The following is a 19643-nucleotide window of genomic DNA, read 5'->3' as shown; positions in this document are numbered from 1 at the left end:
TCCACTGTGCCGTTTTAGAAGATTTTACCTAAAACTGTTATTTTTTTTATAAAATTTTATTAAAATATGTAGTTTTTTAAAGATTATTGAGTAGGAATCTTGAAAATTGTTGATTTATAGAAATCATAAATTCAATATACATAGAAAGAGGAAAATACATTTCAATTAGGTAATGCAACAATTGTTTTTTTGCTGCTATTACTAATAATTTACCGAAGCAGAACTATATATAAACAAAATTTGCAGCGTTGAATCCAATACAAATCGTCGTCGATATCAGTTTACAATGGCATTATCTGCTTTATAAATAAGCGTCTTTTGTGCCCAAGTCCGACGGGATCATGGAAAGATGGGAACCCTACTGTGAGACTTGAATCGAATGTATTTTTGGACTGAAAGTGGTTTAATTGCACAATCCGATCATATTTGCCGTTCTATTGCGATACCAATGAGCAGTAATGGAATTAAAGCAGTATAGATAACTTTGACACATCTTGATAAGAAAATTAATTATTTGAAAAGAATATTGCGAAACGTTGTATTATCTATAATATATATTTTGTTACGTTACGAATTAAAAAAAGAGATCTTTTAATCACGGCAAGTAAAATTAAAACAAAGGTTATAGCGCTAACCTACACCTGTAGATTAATTACACAATTTGTATTTCGAACGGCCAATTCTTCAGTGCCAGCAAAATTTATTGTGTGAAGGTAATCTAGGAATTGAAACACAGAATATAGATTAAATTAAGAGAGTCAGATTTGATTTCTCTCTTGTTGCTTTATTTGATTTCATATTTGTTCACATTAAAGATTTATGAGCCCGATAATTTATATAACTAGGAACAAGTAGCATGTGATCTTATCTAATGTACAAGACACTTGTCACCATATTTTAACGAGTATTGCAATATTTTTAATATCGTAAATAACTAGTGAAAAAACGGCATTAACCCAGAAAATATATTCCTAAATCCTTAAAAGATGGAAAACATATTTGTTTTGGAATGCTTCATGAAGTAAATATATCGGTAGTGACATTGAAGCTGAATTCTCGCGTTGGGAGGGTAGTTATTTATAATTTCACACCTACGGCCACGCTACGGGCGTCACGGGATAGGAATTTTCTATTTAGAAACTTTACGACAATGTGTCGGGCTTGATTCGCAGTTCAACTTTAGCTGGTATTTCAGTATGTACTATATTTGTGGATTGAGGTGTCAATTAATAAGTCATCTCTGTACTTATCTGAATATGCAAAAAGTTTTGCAGGCTTCTGACCTTGTTTTAACTTTAAATAACTAAATCAAGTCTGGTTTAATATTACAAGAACTTCTAAACATTTTGTGGAACACACACATATTTTCTGCATCCCAAATTGGTAGTAAGTACATAACTAGTAAATAATGACTAAATTTATAAATTTTTGGCAGCAGAGATAAATTTTTCCAAAAAATATTGTGTCCCACGCTGATTCAAGATGCTTGTTCATCGTAATAACATATTGCAATCACGCGATCATCAGCCAGTGATTGAATCACATCAATCATTTTCCGAAGTAATTTTCGGTGGCGTATGATAGGTGTATTGTGCGGTCAGATAATTGTGCTTTTTGTACTCGACACACTCTATTGTTCAACATAGGTAGATAAACTCTGTAACTAGAAACTGTAATTGCCAAAACGAGGCCAAAATTTTAGTTTTAAATCTAAGAACGAAGTCAGAATGGACAAATTGACGAAATAACTTTTCACTACCATCTACTACCATCAAAATGCTCTTCTGAGTCTTTTTTTTTTTGTGTATTGCACACAAAATATTCTTTAACAAAAGTGAACGAGAGTGATAGTAGCACCATGCATAACACGTATGATATAATTGTACAACCAAAACAACGCGAAGGCGAGATACAATTACCACTTAAGTTCCAAAACAAGCAAGCAATGGAAATAGAACCACGTGTAAATAAGCAATAAGCACGCTCCGGTATAAATAACCTTTACATAATATGTTACATGAGAAAGCCGTAAGAACTTTGGAAAATAATATTCAACATACCAGCTATTTTAATGGTAGGACCACATAAAATATGAGCTACTTAGTTCTTCGACAATTATTCATGCAAGTAGTGAAAAAGTAAAAAACTCCTTTTAAAGCAATTAAATGTCTCTGTTACAGAATCAAGATATTACATTAATCCTTACGAGAACACAATGTTACTTGACCCGACCTACACATTCTTTTCTGTAAAAGTTGTCTAAAAATCTCTTGTCTGACCCATAAATTTATTCTAGGTCAAGGGTCACCAAAATGATTATTTTGCGATCACCTCGGTTTGTATAACTCCAATGATCTTAGTATTTATAAGGACTTACGAGAGCGTAGACCTTATATATAGAGTTGATAAAACTATCTACCTTTTTCTTACAATAATTGTAAATAAAATTCAATACTTGTTTCATCAGATATTACTAGCAGACAGAGGTCAAAGTCCGCTAATGCAATTATTAACTGAAGCTCAACTCAGCAGACTAGACATTTCTAATAATAGTCAGCAGTTTTGTTCTGACGGCATGTTGCAACATTATGCGATTACGCTTACATTTCATAATTTATTTAATATTTCATTATAAAGTAAGATAGATAGTTAGGGTTAACTCTTTGTGTATCTTTTATCTCTAATCCCTACTCATATTTATTGTACAGGAAAAATATTCTTTTTTGGTATGTAAAAAATAAGCCCTGAAAGATTTGAATGGATTGGTATAGATATAACTTTCAGGAGTAATAAAAAGTATAATTTATTCAACCGAGAAAGTAAAGTCCCTTAAGAATTCTTAGAAATTCAACGTTAATTTTAACAATCAAAAACCAATTTAAGATCATGCTAAACTCAGAATATAGACACAAAAACTTAGTTTTTTACACATCTGCAATATTCTAAACGTAGTATACGTGTCATCAAATGATAATTTCACGGCAGACCTCTCGTAATAAGGAAATATCGTTCGTTACCGTGGCACCTCGTAATTCCATGAGATTGCGTCTATAGCGCGTTCTCGGAATACCTGTGTGTGGGATGCGTGTCTGCAATATCATTAGATTTGATCGATTCGAAGCTAAGAATAAGTATTGGATGATGATTGGATGGGGCGCATTTTATTAGGGCTCTTGGACAAGTTTGTCAACTTCCTTCCGAGCCTTAAATGGTATTAGAAGGACCAACCAAACTGCTCAACTGACTGTCCTTATAGATAAAATTTACTTACTCTCTTATGGATAATTTTAAAAAGTAATTTTATTTTTATCATAAGACCATTCAAAGATTTTTCTCAAATACCTCTAAAAGAATAACAAACAAAAAAATACCTTACGGCTGCAGTGAGTCGTATAAAGGCCATTTTCTAGTTGGAAGCAATAAAAACCGTCGTTGATACCTTCTTTCCTCAACCTATCTTGGCTGAGGTGTCCCCTTAACTCTCACTATAAGTAAGGGCTGTCAATAAAATTTCACTTTCACACCTATCATCGCGTCTCCCTTATAGAGTAGAAGATGGTGTCCGATAGGTTAGAATCACAATAAAAAATTGTATAGTAGTATATAGTATTATAGTATAGTTAAATATATAAAAACCAATAAATTAGTAAAACAAGTAATCCGCCCAATTTATATATGTTTTAGTTGTACCATACAAATAATAGGTAGATAAAAAAAATTTAAGAGAATTTCGAGTATAAATTGATGCCTTTAAGTATAAGTTGTAATAGCCATCACGAAAGTTCACTTATGTTATGACTGAAGAATTTCTTTGGAGCCTTTTCCTACGTCATAACACGAGTTCCCAAAGTTTGACAGCCCTCAACTTAGGTAATAGACATATAAAGATCCTTCGCCAAATTTATACAAAGGTGCTTTCAACCTTATAACAATGTTAATGAACTTTAGACAACTTGGAAGAGTAAGAAATAGGATAAAAATAGCATTATCGAGAAAGTCCTTCCGGTCCGTAAGAGGAAAATAATTTGATTCTCTTCGCCTTTTAAATTCTTGACATATTTTGTAAAAATATTTGAGTAAATACTGATCATTATTATTCCAACCAAAACCAATCACATAAAAAAAATATGACATTGTTTTATTATCACAGTGATTAATTAATAAATGATGATTAATGCGTCTCTAATGATCGATTCAATCATCATTTATTAATAAATATTTGTGATACATTGCGGATTATCAATCCCTTACAAAATTGTAATATGGCGGATCATCTCAATAATATAGTCATCTTCCCACGCAAATCTTTTCGAGTAAAGTCGTTTACCCCTGATGATATTCTATTTAGGGAGCGACCCCTAACCCTCTGTTTATATTTCACTGTTTCCGATGCAGTAGTTACTAATGAGTTATAACATTTACCTGATTGACTTTTCAATTTATAACTTTTTCTTGTATTTGTTTATCTCGTCAAATTAATATACTGTTACAGATTTAAATTAAAAAGAAATCCAGAATAAATATCAAAGAAGTACAATCATACCTTTTAAGGTTAATATTTATTTAAAAAATGCACAACGCATCTAAAATTAATTTCACACAAATAATATTGTATCGTGATAAGTTTCAATCGATATTGCAGTCCGACTAGGAACCAATGAATTCGATAAAGGAATTATACATAGCTTTATTTAACTTCATTATGAAAATTTGAATAATTTTTAAAATAATGCTGAAAAGATTTTCCTTGGATTATATCTAACAAATTCAATCTTTATAGTATCATAGATTCTCATATACAAACTGTGGTTTATACATATATATTATTTATTGTATAAAACTGTAAATAATTTATCTCTTAATGAAATCGAGCGTGCAAAAACGAAAAGAACCAATATACGTCTTTCTCTCGAAGCAAAAGTTTGTCGACTACCTTGTCTTAATGAGATCTGGCGAAAATAACCGCTATCAGATCACAAATAAAACAGTCTATAAACAAAATTTATCGCACGAAAAGCAATCAAATATTGAACAAGCTATCAACGTTTCTTGATATCAACCATATGGAAAGCGATTATGTAAATATGCTATACCAAAGAGTTTCGATTATGAAGATATATTGTCAATCCCTTAAATTTAATTGCTAGAGCCAAAGTTACTGCCATATATATAAACACTAACCAGTTACACTTTTATTACATGTATGTCATTGAAAGGACGAGAGGGCAATGAATAACTTTTAGAATATTATCCCGTAGAGATACCGCCTGCGGCTACAGACAGATGTAAATTACATTAAAATTACAAGTACCTACGTTATTACTTTAGCAATTTAAAAATGTTTACCGTACAAAATTACAGAACTGTAAATGATTTTGTGAAGTATTTTAAAATACTAGGCTCTTTTGGATAAGCTAATGATAAAAAAAAGAAATCAAGATATAATTCTGTACGACCGCATTTCTTGTTGTAATTTTATTACTGTAATAGTCTATTTATAATTATCGAATTTTGACGATTATTTTCATATTGAGTCTCTTAGTACTCCGCTTTTAGTTACTTACATAGTGCAGTCTGTATTTTCTCTTTTTCATGTAAACGCTGTTGTAACGTAAAACGAACAAATAAACATTGTATTTTTAGAGGAAACAAAATGAAACTCGTTTCCATTACAAACAAAGAGTTAACACAATGTACACCGGAACGACGCTCCAATTATTATTCACGAACGGAATACCATTTCCAAAATGATATTTAACATTAGACCTTGCTGCTTTGTGATAAGGGTGGCACTGGATGGACATTCGGAAGCGGTTCCTGAATGTGTATTTATATACAGGATTAGCAGGAATCTAATTCTATATGGATTTGGTCAATATCTCAATGCGTGCGGAAAATTGCCGGAGGTGCGAGTATACCAGGATTTGATTTCGAATTTCAAACAATCAGCCTAACCAATAAGAGAAGGTCTTTATGTCTATTGATACTTGTAATATTATTGGCTATTCATATTTCACATTTAGTTCCCACCAATCTGTAGGTGCTAGACTTAGGCATCGGAATAAATAAAAAAACTTGAAATTTTAGGATGTTGTCTTGCTTGCATTGCACACAATTTTCTTCGTCATCACCTCAACGTCTAATTTCCCTAGTAGTTACCACTTCTTTAGTCTTTTATAAAGGGTAAGGTACAAAATAAATAAGAACCTACTGCAATTCGTCAGAAATACGTCATTATTTTTCCATGACAATATCGGGCCGAGCTCTGATTAAATTTTATCATTACATGAATCTGTCGCGCAAGTTCAATTCATATTATAAGAATACTTTTCAACACTTACATAATGCTTGAATGCGCAGTAACCATCAAGTACACTAGATCGAATCTTCACTTCCGGCCATGCAGAGTACAGCAGACCGGAAGCAGCGCTCGTGCCGGCTACATCCGCTTCGATGTAATGGCCTTATGAATTTTTATAGAGCCACTTTGAAAAACTATTACTTTTATAGCTTGGGACCAAAATTATATTAGAAACACTGCGCTACTGTTGCTTTCGATACGGTTATTCTTATCTCGGTATACATTTTTTGTATAATAGACTGACTAGAAACAGACTATTTCTTACTTAGAATGGAAGGAAGGAATATATTTAGGCAATTTGTCTTGTCATATCTTTCAAAGCATAAGAATATGCTAGCAATTCCTACAACTTAGCAGTCTACAGCTGATAATGCAATTGAAAATTCCTTGAGATGGGAAAGAGATGACTCCAGCTGTAGCATAACGCATTTTAAGATTTTTAATAACAAGTTACAGAGGAATTAACAACTTGTTCTTCTGTTTTATTGTGAAACAGGGCTGGGCAAATATCTGATAATGCTTGGTTGCGTCAGAGACGATGTTGAGACCAAGGGCGATATTATTCCATAAGCCACATTAGGCTGACGAAACAGCGTATAAAACGTGGCATGGACCGTGTAAAACACACAAAACGTGAAAACAGAAGTTTATTTTACTAGTACTTACCTACATTAGTGAAATAAACTTCTGTTTTCACTTTTTGTGTTCTGTTAAATAAATAGTGTCTACAAGTATTTATAATGTAATTACACGCAAAATATTTGTACTAGGGTATAATGAGTATTGTCAAATATTCCTGGATCTCAGAGCAAAGAGGAAAGATTATTATTATGGCATAGTAGCTTTTTTCTCTATCTTAAAATTTTGAACGCTTTTTTTTTCAAAAAGAACAAGAGAAGAGAGAACCTATTATCAAAACTTTTTTCAGAATGTTTATCTTCACAGTTTTTGTGATTTTAGGATTAGTTTGTTGTTGAATTCATGACAATGAAATAACTTATTTACATTACTAATAAAGGAACAGGCTCAAAAATACTACTTTGACGTTTCGAGCCAATAGACTTAAAACTGAGGATGCCGAAGACTAAACAAAATGGAGAGAAATATACAACATTTTCAATGTAATAGCGTAGTCGTGTCGTTTGCAAAATGTCCTCTAGTTTTAAAACGTCTCAAAACGTTACGTTGTAGGGATATATACTATATATCTATAGTTTCGTACCTTTACGCCGATGCGTTCCGCTGGTCGGTTCTCTATGAATGCGCCATTGTAGGGTCCCATTGATTGGTATAATTAGCGTGTGCTTTACCGCAATCATCACTCATGTATGCAGGTACTGCGCAAACGAACGAAACATGCTCGAATGTGTGGGTGGGTCGCGTAAGAAACTAATTAGTAGTAACTTAAATAACGAAAGATATTTTAGATGAATTTTTAAGACTAGTGTAATGTATTTTTAAGTAATCCGACATCGACGCCGTATAAGGTTCCTAAAGTAAATATATACCTACATACACATGTCTTGATTACAGATGAGTCCTTCCCCAATTTAAATTTTCTCTATTTGTATATTATGTATATATATGCGTAATAGCTAAGCTTTTTAAAATATAATAATACTTCGTAAAATCATCGTAAATATAAACTATAATCCATAAACGATTTAATTACGGCAAATTCCACATAATGCTGACAAAAACAATAAAATTTTTTCATACTAATCATTGACCGACTTCCACACACGGTACTCATTATTTTTAAAAAACAGTAATGTATTGTTCGTTGTTTTGTCGTTTTTTTTAATAAATTATCGATTGTTTTAGTTCTTCAAGTACGTGACCATATCCCATTGTTTTACAAAATTGGTTACGCAATGTCCCGGAACGCCTCATCTCCCTTCCACATTTAGATTCGGTCCTTTTCTAACATAGAATATATTAGGAGCAATAATAAACCGGGACAGTTCCTCGTAAATAATAATTGAGTTGGGAGTTACTGTAACTATTCGTGTTAACTGCGTAAGTTTCTTACGATTCGTAATTCATAAAGCATTTTGTTCGGGCAATGTAATACGATATTTTTGTTACATTTCATGACCCGCGGGGATAATTTGGGTTTGTTTAGTGTTGTTTCTCCTTTTTCTTTTCGTGACAATAACTATTAGGTCTGCTTGGCATCGCCTCGGGAATTTATTTTTCTTTTGCATGTCAATAAAGAAAACTAAAAGACAAGTTTCCTTACAAGACATCTAAAATTAACAAATCCACAAGTCATACTGCAGAACGTAATCAATTTTTATCTGACAGGATTCATGTTCTGAGTACCGAATATTGGATATTCGGTACTCAGAGCCTATGTCATATGGAGTCGGCATTATTTGCCACGGAATTGTGTGCGACGTCTATTGATCCTCTGAATTCTAGAATCCTTACTTGTATTAAGGCTTCTTATTTAAATTTTAACGTAGTTGGATGACGGTACAATGTATGTAATTTTCTGTAACAGTCCATGTTTTGAGATCACTTCGCCCGCTTGTTGCTGATTGATCTTGTTAACGCCCGGATGGATGTCGCATCCAATCCCTCAAAGGGTTATGGGTTTTACTAAATTTATCGCCAGTTACACGCATTGCCGGCTCATATAAATTTATCTAAGTCAAAATGTTTAAAGACGCCGTAAAAGAAAATCTATTTCGAGATCACGGAATGTCGATGTGTTCTGCGCACCATCAAACAAACTTTTCCGATTATGTTTACATTGTTATTTCAATTCAGGAGTAAGATTTAATTTTTAAGTTTGAATCATTTGTTATCTTCCTTTACAGTCTCAACTTGTGAATTTATTTAAGAATAATTAAACGTAATTATTTTTTAACTGAAAAAAACTCGTATTTTTTTCCTTTATTTAAAAATTACATACAAAAATAATACTAAAATTGTGCTGTTGCGTAATTTAAACCAAAGTTTGATGAAATGCCTGAATGTGATCATAAATCTACAAAAATCTTGATAAAACTTACGTTACATAAAACATCTTTAATCGTAATTTTTATACAAAATCTGTTCCTATATACTACTCTGTCAAGAAAGTAGCAGGAAAAGATCAATAATACACAAACTGTTTGTTATTCATCCAAATTTATTTTATCACCTTCAAAATATGCTCCTTTAGAAACGATACACTTACGCCAACGAATAATCCAATCATCAAAACATTTTTTAAACGCTGTTTCCGGAATTGAGGTCAGTTCTCGCCGCGAATTCTCTTTTATGTCTTCTACCGATTGAAAACGGGTGCCACGAAGTGGTAATTTGAGTTTAGGAAAAAGAAAAAAGTCGGCTGGAGCCATATCTGGTGAATATGGTGGTTGCTCGATGGTATTTGTTGAGTGTTTGGTTAAAAGTTCGTTCACAATGATGGCCTTGTGCGAAGGTGCATTATCATGGTGCAAAATCCAAGAATTTTCTTTCCACTAATCTGGCCTTTTTCGTCGGATTTGCTCTCTTAAACGCCGCATAACACTCAAATAATATTCCTTATTTACCGTTTGACCTTCCGGCAAGAATTCCGAGTGCACAACACCGCGATAGTCAAAGAAAACAGTCAACATGACTTTGACTTTTGAACGACTTTGGCGTGGTTTTTTCGGTTTCGGTTCAGTTGGAAGGCGCCACTCCGAAGCTTGTTGACTAGTTTGCATGTCAAACTCGTAAACCCACGTCTCGTCACCAGTAACAATGCGTTTCATGAATGTTGGGTCGGAATTGACTCGTTCTAGCATGTCCTCAGCGACTCTCATGCGATTGAGTTTTTGAAAAAAATTCAGGTCTTTTGGGACTAGCCGAGCGGCAACTTGTTTCATACCCAAATTATTAGTTAAAATGGTACGGATCGACTCGTGAGATACAGAAAGTTCGGTGGCTATCTCTCTCAAAGTTGAATGAGGATTTTCAGTCACTATTTCCTTCACTTTTGCGATGTTAACTTCAGTTGCAGACGTTGATGGCCTACCAGAGCGAGGCAAATCTTCCATCACATCTCGACCGCTTTCGAACGCTTTGTACCACTCATAAGCACGAGTTTTTGATAAAGTCGATTCACCGTAAGCCTTCTGTAACATTTTCAGTGACTCCGAACACGATATTCCATTGGCAATGCAAAATTTAAGACAAACTCTTTGTTCGATGTTTTTATCCATTATGAAATTAGCAATACACACTAGATATGATATAACTAAAAATAGCACTGTATTTAATGTAAACAACAGATGCAACTCAAACTCCGCGCCAAAATGGAAAACAGTTGTGCCAATCTAACAACAACAAAAAAAACAAAAATTTGAATTTGGAACCATAAATAAATAATCCATTCCCGATACTTTTCTGACTGAATGTATGTTCATTCCCACAGACTTAATGAAACGAAAATACAAAACAAATGACTGTGATAAGACTCTCGGCTTTGTGTGCTATATAACAATGAACAATGTGCCTGCCCCGCGGCCTACAGAAAGTATGAGCTGACTGCTGCCATTCTAATAACTTTATTAATAACGAAACTTGTTAAAGAGTGATATTCAAAAAGTTTTCCACTTCAATTTATATTCAGTCTTTTGAATGTTGAACACTGCATGTATATAGAGTTCAAAATTACTTAACTTACTTTTGCTCTATACAATCATGCGCTAAGCATTTGTTTTCTTGTTAACAGTGTTATTTCTACAACCTACAATTATTTTAATTAGCCATCCGCCCGCCCAGTTTTTGCACGCAGTAGATACAAATTGCACATCTATAAACCTTCTTCATAAATTATTATGGTGAAAATGATATGGAAATAATCACAGATATTATTGAGTTTATTGCGACCAGGTAAACTATTACAGAAGACATCTTTTTTTGTATATGATGCGTCGAAATAAAAAGCTAAACTTAAATAAACATATTTATTCAAAACTCGCACAATTTCAAGAAAATTTACCCGCAAAACATAAAAAATATAATAAAAGAACTTAATTCCATATGAACGAAGAAAATGAAAGACCACATGAAAATTCCACTCATCTCGAAAGCTTTCAGAGTAATTGAGCATTTACGTTACATAAACAAGCATATAATAAAAAGCACTTTGAAGTTTACTGAGAGTTTGGTTCTCTAGATTGAAAGCTTTATTAATTACATATAAACTACGTCATCGAAATTGATATTAATAACGGCGAAATTGTGCTATAGGTAATTAGTTTCGGCAGCTATTAAAGATATTTAGAATTATAAATCGCGTTACACAAATTATCCCCAATTCATCTCTTTCCATCTTCTTTAAAAAGTGCTTAAAAATTGGGGTGAAAACAAAAAAATCTAATAAACAAAAAAAAACAGCATGTTAAAATACCACTTACATACTTTATTTTGCAATCCCATGCTTTGGAGCCAATACTAAAACTTATAAAATGTTTAGAAAGGAGGCGTTCTCTAGCGTTCTTTCGTTTTATGCGTTACGATACGACCAGCAGAGTACCCTCGGAATAAAATAAAGAATAATATTATTGTTTTCTCCTTCCAGATTGCAGACAGGCGGGTGTGTGTGGCGGTATGTAGCGCTCTTTAGAACTTTTATTTTCCGTGCAGTTTCCAACAAACAGCCACAGTATAAATTGATGCAGAAATCCTACTGTAAAACAAAATTGTCTTCAAAGTATTTACTATAATCCATTGTTTAGAAAAGGCTTACCTCTTCAGTATATTCATCCCTTTTTAGGGTCTCTCTATCAATTAAGGAAGATACATGCATTTTTTCCTTGTTGGTAACATGTATATCAGGGCGAAGCAAATAGGCTAGGCTCGTAGTTTTAAATGACAAACATTACATTTATGAAATTTAATAAACAAAATTACAAAACATTTTGAGTAAATATATTTGTGTAAGCGAAGCTTGCATTCTACGCCTACTAATCTCTTAAAATAAATAGCGCTCATGGATACAGGGGTTGATTAGAGGAATACGTGGAAACTCTTTTATTATTATGTTTTACTTTAAATTATTTTCACGTTTCTGAGCTTGCATGAAGAGAGTTATGAATGTGGATGAAGCGTAGGAAGTATACAGAGATCGTGGCAAGAGGAAAGCTGTAGCCTCTGCCTACCCCTCCGGAAAAAAAGCGAAATTAATGTACGTATGTTGTTTTCACATTTCACACTGTGTTCATCGGATTACATATACGCGATGTATAATTTTTGTCATCATAAAAACAGTACATGCAATGTTTAGTCGGCAATTAATAGAAGAATTCTTACTTATTCCAGTAGCTAATGGTTGTTTAATCGTCCAGTTATCTCACGTTTTGCTCAATGACCATAAAACAAGTTGAGTTGACCTATATAGCGCCCCATCGAACCATGAAACCCCATCACAATACGCATTAGCCTGTGTAGCGCATACATACATATCAATATAATCACGTCTATATCTCTTGTGGGGTAAACAGAGTGAAGAGTCTTGAAAAGTCTAAAAGGCAGACATTTAGCGAGATTCAAATACTGACTCGCGAATTGCTTGAGATTGCTACCCTATCGCCTACAAGAATAATCCCAAATGTATAAACCCTTTCATTAGTCACCTTTTACATACATAAAGTGGTCCTATTATAAAGTAGATCTGAAATAGTAAAGCCTGTGTAGATTTATGAATAACTAAGATCACGACACGACTGACTGATTGATTAGAAGATTCAGATATTGATTGATTTACAGCGGAGTTTCAACTTTGTATTGCGTTATTTATAGAGATTAAGTAGGTTTGTCGAATTAATCAGAGCGTCCCGCCCAAGGAAGCGCTTTGAATAACAAAATCTTTTTAAAATAAACTTTTTATATTAATACTTTTCAACAACTACTAACTACTTGCAACAAGAAAAACTTTGACTAGGTAGTCGTATAATATCAACCATGATCGCATTGATTTCACATTGCGAAAATACTTACATACACGTGTGCAATCGAATTTATAATATACGGAGATGCGTGTGAACACGTAGGCGGAAAGTTCACATGACTACGACCAATCTAAAAGACCCCCAGCCTGTTCAATGCGCGGAGATTCCATTGAACAGCTGTCAAAGGTATTCCCGGAGTAGGGGGGTCGACTTTAAATGGTTACACCCACACATGTGGGGTGTGGGAATACTCCCCCACACAAGGTGCAGCTGCATAAGAGCTATGGGAACTTACTGTTATAATAAACCTCATTAAATGAACCACTAATTGGAAGCAGGGCGCTTTAAAATGAAAACGCATAAACAAATAGTTTCTACGGTGCATATAAGTAGAAAGTCCGCTTTCGTATTGATTAATCTCAGGTAACGGTAGAAAACGAACAATAGGTTATTTTCGATTCCAATATGCGATGCAATATGAGCAAATTCATTTTAAACATACTCATTTGCTTTCACTTTTAAAACGTCGATAAGGAAACCTTGTATTGATTAATAATTTAATGCGTTTCGTTTATGACTTCACCAGTTATACCGCGGCTATGCATAGGAATATTCCGTTTAGTGCCACTTTTAAAGAAATTTCAAAAAATCTTTTCTTAATCCTTTTCGTAATCCTGTTTAATTCACAGGGTTTAGCTAAAATGTCTTTTAGCTTTCTACTGGACACTGATATGAAAGAGAAAATTCAATAAGTATATATGTATATAAATGTAGCCAGCAAGATGTACACCTTGCGACAAAAACGATGATGTGTATTTATCCGACCGTCGAGAAAAGAAAGCTAATGTTTCGTGCGTCATGTGTGATCCAGCGGCACCTGCCTGCGCCTGCACCGGAAGGAAACAAAAACACGTGCAAAAGAACATGTGACGATCTTCATTCCATCACATACTATTAAAAAAAAGTATTTTTTACCGAACTATTAAAATACTAATATAACTACATACATATGTATTGAGATATTTTTATTAATTTGAATTTAAATATCCTTTTTTTAAATTTTATATTTCATTTCATCACTTGTCTGTAAACAAGCTGTACATAACGATGATATCATCATAAAATAAACTACAAACGAATCCACAATATTTTTTGCGGTAATTTTGTTCTTATTTTCCTTAGATGATGACATCATTGCTCACATTATAACAAATATTTTATACGAGTACGAGCAAAAATTGATTGATTTTCTTTACAAACGGCTTTAATTGCAACTATCCACAGTTTTGTTACTGACAGACTTATTACAAACAAAAATAATTATTTCGAAATTCTAACACATTTCCTTTGATCTCATGTAGTCGCCCATCCACTGCAACGTTAATTCCGCCACGTTATTAGGTAACTTATTGCATATGTGACTGGGGGACTGATGCTTGTGTAAGTAGGTCGGATATTAGGGGACAGGAATGAGAGCGGCCAAATGGGTCGCACTCTCCCGGTTACAAGGGTCTAGGGATGATAGATTTTTTTTATTAAATAGTTGATATTACATGACTAAACCGTATGGCCATTACATTCAATGGAATATTTTTATAATCGTAATCAGTATGGCTTTCTTTTACCTTTTTTCAGGATTAAAAAAAAATAGTTTTATAATTTTCCTAAAGTGATAAATTTTATCCAGTATAATTATTGTTAACAAAAAAATAATAACATTTCCAGAAAACTAACTACTTATTATTTATCACAAATACTTATTTGCTGCGTGTTAAATAAGGAAATAATTTGTTTCCAACTATGTTTCTGAAAGCATGTAAATTCAAAGTAAATGCGTAAAAAGTCTTATCGTAACTTTTATCAGATATCGAGTTGCAACATCTGTAACGTAACAGTATTATCGTGACTCAATCTATTTAAAAAGAAATGTTAACATTTCGCTCATAGCCGGATCTAACAATTAACGATGCTAAATACTATGTTAACGTAGAGATTTATTTATAAACATTACATAGCGGAATACAAAAACTAGATGCGTAACGTTCTTTCTTTTAATTATTTGTTATATAATTTGTTAACATTTTTTATCAGCCTTAAAATTACTTTTTTATACCACGTCACTGTCATTAATTTTAATTTCTGCTGCTAGTTAATTTCCACGATTATTTTTATTTAAATATATGTGTATATAAATGTTCCAAAACGTCAAAGGGTATTGTGAGACAACCCTAACTTGACCGAATTCTACCTCCCTGGCTCTGTAATCCATCACTGCGAAAAATATTGATACGAGAAGGGGATAGCCGACACATATAAACAATGTGAGGACCATAAAATTCGAAATAATAAATTAGTGTCTGTATTAATTTCGATTTTTATCGTAAGTATTAACGAAAAATGTAAAAGTTCTTTTTATTCATGATTATTATTACTTATGTAGTCTGAACAGAGTCTTTTCATATCATTTAACGAAAAGACTATTAATTAATCAAAACAGTTGAAAAAATGTTGAACTATACTTACGTATCATTTAAAAATATAGAAGTTAAAATATCTACGAATAGGATTGCTTAAGTTTATGATTGACTTAATGAAGGTGATTATCGCATTTGAAGGGTTAGAGAGAGAGAGAGAGAGAAAGTAAGTTGTCTGTTGTAATCAAGCATCTATTTATCTACCTTGGATAACATATCTTTTCTATTTCACATCTTTAGATACGTTATCTACCTGACTTTGAGTGACTTTGAGTATATTATGTATTTACGTATACAGATTTACGATATGGTTTTGTACTCGTATAGGTAAGTTTAGTCGGTAGTAATGTTTTTTCATAGGTATGCAAAGTAAGTCATTTTCAGTAAGACAAAAGAATGTTAAATCTTTTGAAATTACTCAAAGGACTTTCTTCACATTCATTATACCTACGTGGATATTTTTAGTTACTTATACTTGTTGCATACTGTTAGAATGTTTTTATCCCTATTTTGTTTACTTTTAAAGAAATTGTATCTTGAGCGATACAATTTCTTTAAAAGTAAACAAAATAGGGTGAATAGTATAGTTAAGTAAAGTGTTACTACTTAAGTATGATAATTTATTTGTGAAGTTTATGTTCTAAAAACCAACTTTGACTGAAAAATAAATGTTAATATTTTGACAAAAGTTTCCTGCTTGTCCAGATATCATTTCACACAACAGTAAATACCTGAGTCTAATACCGAATGACATGAATTTTGATCCGAAGTAGGTAATTGCGGCAGTAGGTCAGGAGACGAAAGTCGAAGGACGTTCGGCTATGACTACCTATATATCTTTAACCAAGTTAGACAGGTAACGGTCCTAACTTATTTCTGTCTTTTCTTTTATTTCCTCTTAAAAAAAAGGCATAGTGCTTACCATTTTAGTATGTTTTTCAATTAACATAAACCTAATGAAACTGTTACACTACTGTACCTACTGTTTAATTGTCGAAATAATAAATTGTTTATGTTATGTTGTTAATAAATTGTTTATGTTATGTTTATTATGGAATTTAACTTGCAATTTCAACGACGCAATAGCATTCTTACTCATATAAAATATCCCCAAATACGCAATAATTAGTTTACCACAACAATGACAAAACTATATTCAAAGCAGTAATATGACACATATACGAGTATCTGCTCTACTTGAACTTTGTTTATCTTCAGATACATAAGGAATAAATATGTTTAATTAAGTACAGACAAGACAGACTGACAGACTGTTCATAGCGAGAACTGTGAAGATTTAATTGGACACATCAGATATTCTCACACTCATCTAGAATAGAACCGAATATCTATCTATATAATCTAAAATAGAATATTAAAATAAGGACAAGACTGTCTAAAACTAGTTATATATCATGTTTTTTTTTTAAATGTAAACCAATAAATTCATCAGTAAATTTACTTCAACTAAATTACGCAAATTTTGATTAAAGCCGATTTTTTTTAGAAACCCATTTTATAATAGGAAAAATACAATTTAAATTTTCGATATAATCTTAATTTTTTTTTATTTTTTTTAACAGCAGAATTTCGTACCTACTGCAAAAATATTGATAAATACTTCCATGTAACTGATTGTGTGTTATCGCATCACTTAGCTGATTTCTTATCGCACAATACCTACTTCTTACTGAATTCTCATAAGTTTTTATTTTACGTCAAATAATAAAAAAGCCTTTAAAAAAGTACCAAATCCATATAAATAACGTAAAATTCCACTTTTCTCTCCTCCACATTTACACAAAAACTATACTCGTAACACATTTATACATCGTTCCACCACCATATATAATAAAGAATTTGGAAATATAGATCTACTAAACACTACTCTAAAACGATTAAAACTCAGTTTTCAATCTAGTTCAACTGATAGTAATATAATTTTATAAAACACTTATACTTATATAACAAACTTAATTAACCTAACACTGTAAGCTATTCTTAGTTGATTTTGTTTACAAATTCCTGCCATGTAATTAACCCTTTTTATTATATAAGTACATCACTTTAGGGCCCTATAGGTCTTTAAATTGTACTCATAGTTTATGTAAATTTCTATTTGTAAACGACTGTTTGTTGCCTTAATAAAGATAAATAAAAAATAAAATAAAATAAATAATCCACCGACAGTAATTTTGTAATAAATTATGTAATTTACAAATCTTTATATCATTATTCCTGCAGTAAAAATAACAACTTATTTTCAAATTGTGTAAAAAGTCCTTTTTTTATTAAGCGTCATTCCTTCAGCTGAGGTCATTTGTCTCATGAAGCTTATCTGAAAAACAGATAACCAGGAAAAAGTGCCTGACACCAAATACCTACTTATTCATCTGATTTGGGTAAAACTTATAGATTCTGTTTGAACCTTTTATTTTTGTCGTGATTGCGGACAATAAAATCAAAACGTTTTAACAATAAATAAAAAAGCTGCATAGGAATTGGAATACTCGTATTAAACACAATGTTTTAAGTATGTATAGAACGTGTAGAAAAAATATATCAAAGTTTCTTTGAAGATTAGGGAGCCCCGACAACCTATGAAAGATTTATACCTCTTCTAAGATTTGTGGAATTTTTACTTGCCTAACTTTATCTTCCTTTGTGAGGTTTTCTTCCATACCGTACAAAAAACTCTTAGACAACATACATACATACATAAAATCACGCCTCTTTCCCGGAGGGGTAGGCAGAGACTACCTCTTTCCACTTGCCACGATCTCTGCATACTTCTTTCGCTTCGTCCACATTCATAACTCTCTTCATACAAGCTCGGCGGTTTCGGGTACTTTTGACCTGACCCTTTACCAGGACGTCCTTAATTTGATCAAGATACGTTCGTCTAGGTCTTCCCACTCCGACCTTTCCCTCCACACTCTCCTTGTATATCTGCTTAGTCAACCTGCTTTTATTCATCCTCTCCACATGACCGAACCATCTTAACATACCCTTTTCTATTCCTGTAACTACATCTTCTTTCACATCACAACATTCCCTTATCACGCTGTTCCTTATCCTGTCACTCAATTTCACACCCATCATACTCCTTAACGCTCTCATTTCCACTGCATTTATTCTGCTTTCATGCTTCTTTTGCCATACCCAACTTTCACTCCCATACATTAATGTCGGGACCAACACGCCCCTGTGCACAGCCAGTCGAGCCTTTTTGGATAGTTTCTGACTGCTCATAAAGGCATGCAAAGCTCCATTCACCATGTTCCCCGCGTTCACTCTCCTTTCAATATCACTATCATACTTGCCATCTGATGTAAACTTTGATCCTAGATATACAAACTCTTTCACTTGCTCCACTTTTTCTCCTCCAATCAAAATATTACATGCTGTCATTTCTTTCTCCATTTCAAAAACCAGTGTTTTAGTTTTACTTACGTTCACTTTCATTCCTTTCTCTTTTAAAGCTTCATGCATACAGTTTACCATCTCCTGTAACTCCTCCGCTGATGACGCCAGTATAACCTGATCGTCGGCATAGAGCAGACATTTGACGAGTAACTCATTCATCCTTAATCCACTTTTAGACTCTTTCAAATCTGTCAAACAGCTATCCATAAATATGTTGAACAGCCACGGTGACGCAACACATCCTTGCCTAACGCCTTTCTCAATCTTAAACCACTCAGTGTGCGCTCCGTTTATCCTGACACAAGCACTCGAATCCTCATATAAGGATTTCAGTGCTCGTATTAAGAGACTGCTCACCCCATGCATAGAAAGTGCTGACCACAATTCATTCCTCTCAACTCTGTCATAGGCCTTTTCCAGATCTACGAATGTGCAATAGACTTTTTGACT

The 19643-nt window shown here is 33.0% G+C and overlaps 1 protein-coding gene across 2 annotated transcripts in view; it reads left to right on the top strand.

The window, feature by feature from the left end:
- The window catches only part of LOC106135024 (ADP-ribosylation factor-like protein 4C), a 52201-nt gene that overhangs the window by 6814 nt on the left and 25744 nt on the right, over positions 1-19643 (top strand). Inside the window, exon 2 of one of the 2 annotated variants that reach the window (XM_013335186.2) lies at positions 11925-11939. The gene's annotated coding sequence lies outside the window, so the exon portion shown is untranslated. Of the gene's footprint in view, positions 1-11924; positions 11952-19643 lie in introns of both variants that reach the window. The other variant, XM_013335185.2, reaches the window with a different exon arrangement.

Source organism: Amyelois transitella, chromosome 11, assembly GCF_032362555.1.
Source record: "Amyelois transitella isolate CPQ chromosome 11, ilAmyTran1.1, whole genome shotgun sequence".
NCBI classification, from domain to species: domain Eukaryota; kingdom Metazoa; phylum Arthropoda; class Insecta; order Lepidoptera; family Pyralidae; genus Amyelois; species Amyelois transitella.
This window is presented reverse-complemented; position numbering and strand designations above follow the sequence as displayed.